Genomic DNA, 6,000 nt, shown 5'->3' with positions numbered 1-6,000 from the left:
TTTTTATAGGTAACGCTTTCAGCAAGATTTTTTGAACTCCAGGCAATCAAGTCCAGCACCGCTTAGTTGGAGGACTTATTGTCCAGCCTTCAATCAACCAATCACTTTTAGAAAGCTTTTCAGGAATTTCAAACACAGGGTAAAGAAAACCTTTTCCCTCAAATCTAGGAAATTAATTTCTGATTCATGCAGTTTGAATACAGTAGCCAGACTCTTTAATCGGGCTACTTCAGACTGACATTGCTGGCAGTAAGATTGAGAGGAAGCAGTGTTATCTGTATTTCTTCCTTCATATTGAGACAGTAAATTATTAAACTGTACTTACACCAAAATTTGCTGATTCTGTTACAGACCCCAAAGATAAGTTTTTGCCTGTTATTCTAGTAAAAGGTGTTATACTTCCTTTTTCTTTTTCTTTTTTTTTCTGAGTTCAGAAGGCTACCACTCTTAGCTAAGTAATCATAAAATATACTTCATCATTTTCTTCTATTGTACTCAGAAATGTAATGAGCTTAACTTTATCACAGTACATTGCTATATAGGAAATGAAGATTTTTTATTTCCAGATTTTGTCTGAACAACTTCATTAAAGTATTGTACTGAGAACTCAGCAGGCAGTGTTTTATAATGAGAAGGGAACTAAAATAATGTTAACAGAATTTTGCATAACTGCAAGACAAGTTATTAAATTTCATCTACTAGAGCATAGTAGATGTATGCAAGTGTTTTAAAGCATTTTAAATATTAATATAAATTTTAAAATGCAGGGAAAAAAAATGAATTTCCTTTTCCTCTCCATAGTTGGTTATATTTAAGACTTCTATGAAAGAATTCCTAATCCAAGTCTTCAGAAATGGTTTCAGTAGCAACTCTTCAAGAACAAGGTAAGGTTAATGTATGATACACAGGATTATTAGCAAGAAACTATTTAAAACCCATATTATCGTATTAGGCTGAGAGTTACATCAGATTGATTCTTTACAGTAACAGCTAAGATTTTCCTTTCCTGTTGCTTTTTGTGGCTGTGTACACACACAGTCCTTGTGACTTTACTGATTTTGTCATGAAGCCTTACAACATGAATTAATTCAGTGGGTCTAGGGCCTCAATGCCATGCATGCCCACTGTTTTCATCCAGCAGGTCTTACTGAGGGGGTATCTGAAGTTCTTCCCATCAGGTGGATTATGCTTAATTGTACTGATCTGTCATATAGCCAAAGTACTTGGATGGAGAGCATTTCTGGTCATATTTAAACCTAGTTTGGACAGCAACTTACCAACTGTGGCACCTTGCTATGGGAGTTGCTGGTTACACTCCTCCAGAGAGGAGACATTTCTTCAGAGAAACAAGGCTGTCTTTCCAGCCAAGCCATGAAGGATTGTGACCATCAACTTCTCACTGTTATCCAAACAGACAAGAATCTATGTCCTGTGTAGCAAACATTCAATTTGCAGCATGCTGACCAAAGTCAATAGCACCAGAACACCGGGCACAATATGTGTAAAACAAATCAGGTTTTGTTCTTAACATTTTTGGTGGATCACTGTAGGAAGATGAAAAGGCGTTCTTGGACCATTGCACAGATAATTATGGCAGGATATTCATGTATTGTATCAGCTCTCCCCAGAGAATAAGTAGTCTTTAGTAATTGTTAATTCATAGAAACAAGAAAGTCCACAGTTTACAGTGAAGAGGAGTTTTTAAGAGATAGGAAAGAACTACACATCATTGGAACTGGTAACTGAGCACCCCAAATTGTTCTCTAAGAAGAAAACTGTTTTCTATCTATTTGCATTAATGAGATATTTTACCATCAGAAAAAAAGTGCATCAGCTGTTGCCACAGCAGCCAGTCTTCACCCACTCCAAGGGCAGCCCAGATGTTCCTGTCACAGCCCTGCACCGGGCTCCAGCACTTAGCTCCCAGCAAGCACAAAAAAGAAATGCAGCAATTTCTCACTGTGCCTGCAGCTGCTCTGCTTGCCCCTTGATGCTAGGGTAAAATGAACCATGATTTCCGTATGGAATCCAGTGGCTTAGGCACTCAGATACTGCAGGAATAAAAGCAAATGGTGTTAGGTGCAAAACAAGGAAAAGTATAGAAAGGCTGCATGATGTGGAAAGGTATTTTTCTTTCTTTAGAAAATAACTGCATGGTGTGTATAACAAAATCATTGGGATCCATAAAAACCCATTTCCTGTTTCAATGGAAGGACCAATTACTTTAGATTATTATAGCATGGCAAATGTCAACCGGTTCAAAAATTGCTGTAAAAGCTAGAAAGATCTCTTATCACAGAAAGAAGCTAAATGAACAATAAGCTGTATCTCATGGGCATATATGTAACAGGCCTCCCACAAAGTGAACTTTACACTATGACCTTGTAAACACAGTCTAGATCACACAGTCTAGTCAGGTTGTGATGATATGTGGATTTATAACTTCTGATTTACACAAGAATGATCTGTCATTTCTCCATAATTAAGAAATCACAACAAGTCACACAGATTGATGCAAAACGTGGGATGATATATCCTGAAATGCCTTTGATTGAAAATCTATTTTCCAGAAAAACATGAATCCAGGTGGTTACTTTGAAACAGTTTCTCTCCCGTTCTGCACCTTTACCCTACAAGTTAGATGTCAGAAGTATTCAAATTCTTAACAACCAAGTAAGAATTACAATTCCACTGTAGTACTTCTGATGTAGTACACAACAGTTTTCCAGATGAGCTCTAACTAGGAGAAGCAAAATAAATGTTACATCCAAATTAATTCTACTAATTCAGAAGTTGATAATTATTAGTATGTCCAATTTGATTATGGTACCACATCATCAAGATAAAATAAACAGATACGTAGATCTATATTCACATATCGCTAGACTCAATGTTAATATATTTATATTTTAGGTTTCACTCACTGTAAATCAGTGGAATACTGAAGATATGTTTTTGATCTCATGCCCAGTATTAGATTAGATTGAATACGTGCTATCTAAATTTACTGCAGCAGATGTCATCTTCAGCTCTCCAATTATTTTAGTACTATTTGGTACAAAGTAATTTAAAAAGACCTTGTATGCAGGCAAAGTACTTAATGATTCCCCAGCAAATTAATCCCTTTGGTACAATACTCAAAGGCATGATGATATAAAAAGTTAAAAATAAAACTCAGATCAGCACAATGCTGTAGTAGGTACCAGTAGTTTTTGCCCTGTTAATGCAAGTGACTTGTTTTAACTTGACATTTACATTACAGCACAGGAAATGGATTACATTCCCACTGTTTGAACTGCTTGATAATGCTCAACGCTATTTGGAAAACCAGACTCCACTTGCCTGTTAAAAGTATACATGCTGGTTACACTGCTGCCTGTGCTTTAAGGGGGAATTCCAGGAAGCACCTGAGAAGTTCATACTAGTATAATCAAAATCCACACTATCATCTATGCTCCTCGTGTAACAGGAAGTGAAGTGGCTGAGGCAGTGTTTGTGTGATAAATCAAAGATTGGCAGCTTAAATAAAAGGCTTTGTGAAACCAAGCATCTAAGAGGGAAAGAACTAGAAGATAGCAACACCCATCAAAGAATAATTATTTGAATACAGTTGAGTCAGAGCTGATAAAGCCTTCTTAAGCTATCATATAAGTAATCAAATGCCTAGCAAGCAAAATAAATGGAAGAAATATGTGTTCCAGAAATTCTGTTAAAACAGATCAATATAGGATTATGGATATAAAATAAGCATTTGCCATTTCAGCATGAAAGCAGAAATTTCTCAGATGTCTACTGAATAAGAAGTAAAGTCTATTCAGCACCATAAACGTTGCTTGTAGTACACTGTATGTTTAAAGGCACGAACCAAAAATATTAAGTAGGTATCTGTGCAAGTGACCAAATTTTAGCATCAGAAAAATAAACTCAGACTCGGTAATATCTAGATAATCTGCATCTGTTGTGTCTGTTGTGGATGCAGGGTATGACTCTCCTACTGCATGTCCAGAATTATATGTCTGAGAAAGAGCTGTAAGAAAGCACGTAGATGGTATCCAAAATCTAGTCACCTAAGAATCTGCTATAGTGTTGTCTTCAAAATATAGCGTTGAAAAGCATGATTAACTATTTCTTTCAGCCTCCGAGAGTTCATTGAGGAAATTGGAGGGTGTTGGAGGGAATATAACTTTATCAGTCATTTCGTATAGTTGAGTTGTATTTGCTATACCAACTATAACTGGAAACTACAGATGAAGCTAACAGCTAGTGACAAAAATGAGTATCTGGAGATAAGTATCATAGGCTTTTCCTCCAGGGTGATGACCCAATTAATTTCTTAATCACTTCCTAACAGTACATTCTTAATTTGCTCGGAGGTGTGAATATGCATGTATGATTACAGATAGTAACTGGATCACATGAGTGATGGTAGAATCATAGAATCATTACGGTTGGAAAAGACCTCCACATCATCTGGTCCAACCATCACCTTATTACCAATGTCACCTACTAAACCATGTCCCTAAGCACCAAGTCCAACCTTTCCCTAAACACCCCCAGGGATGGTGACTCCACCACTTTCCTGAGCAACCCATTCCAATGCCTTACTGCTCTTTCTGAGAATGTATCCTAAGTTCACCAGACAGCCACCAGTCAGCATGTCAAGGAAAGCCAAAAAAAAAAAAAAAAAAAAAAAAAAGTATTAAAAAATAATAATAATTAATATATTTATGCCCCACAACTTGTCAATCAGAATATTCAGAAGAAAACTAGGACTTTGGTCTTTGCAGTTAAGAGATGGCATTTCAGATGATCAAGTTTCATGCATGCCAAACTGGTGATCTATGATCTATTTCTATGATCTGTGTCCCATTTTCTTTCCCCAGTCCTACTGATAGGGTGCTAGCACTGCATTTCCTACATACAGTAGCAATCTCTTTCAGACAAATGTATACACAATTGATTTGTGTCTCTCTTTCCTGTGGCTATGTAATACTCAAGAGAACCACCTTACATCCCCACATGCCATCCAAGTTTTATGGCTTTGCACTACCTCACTGTCATTTCTTTTCTTCAATCCAAATTCATTTTACATCATGGATACTAATTTTGAGGAATCCAGATTTTTGTACTGCTCTTTAATGTAATATTTATCATAAGCCAAAAGTCGTTTCTTTCCTGGTAGTTTTTTTGCAACTGCAACTGATTACAAAGGATAAATCAAATAACATTTCACAAGTCTCTTTTCATTAGTCAAATGCCAAAATTCCTCAGGAGAAGGCTTAGTTAAAAATTTAGTTACCCATTATGTTTTACAGTCTTACTGTTCTCCCAGGAGGGAACTAGAAACTAAAAGTAAAGCACTATAAAGATTTAACTTCACATTAGTGAAATTTCAAATGGCACTAAATTAGCAGGAATTGCAAAAGGCAATGAAAACTGACAAACAGAGAAGTAGATGTTACTGAAACTAAACACATTATTCTTTCTTGAATTATACTCTCTGAGTAAACAGGAACTACCTCAGTGTGATATGAATATTTTCCACTGATATTACTCCATTGCTATAGTTATATTTTGTCATAGATATGGAGGGAACAATAATGTTTTGTGCCATGGTGCAGAAACTGACCTATGTGTATTACATAAAATAATCTGAAATACCTTGGAGTTAGAAATCTTGAAAGCTGCTGGATTCAAGGGGACCTAGGAATGACATTGAAAAAAATGTGCAATGCACTGTGGCTGCCAGAGAAGCCACTTTAGGGCCGTTTATATAAATGCTTCATGCCAGAAAGCATGGACATAATATTCTCTTTCTAAGTGATTCTGTTATAGGGGTTCTCAGACTTATGGTTATGAACAGACTGAACAGATATGACAGTCACAACCTCTTTGACCTTCCCATTACTACAAATAAGAGGGAGATAGCAATTAGATGTGCGTGTATGTGACAGGAGTTCAATATAGAAAGGACAATAGTGATATACACAAAAAGCTGAC

This window comes from Anas platyrhynchos, chromosome 1, assembly GCF_047663525.1.
Source record: "Anas platyrhynchos isolate ZD024472 breed Pekin duck chromosome 1, IASCAAS_PekinDuck_T2T, whole genome shotgun sequence".
NCBI classification, from domain to species: Eukaryota; Metazoa; Chordata; class Aves; order Anseriformes; family Anatidae; genus Anas; species Anas platyrhynchos.
The sequence above is the reverse complement of the archived record's forward strand: the minus strand, read 5'-3'. Positions refer to the sequence as shown.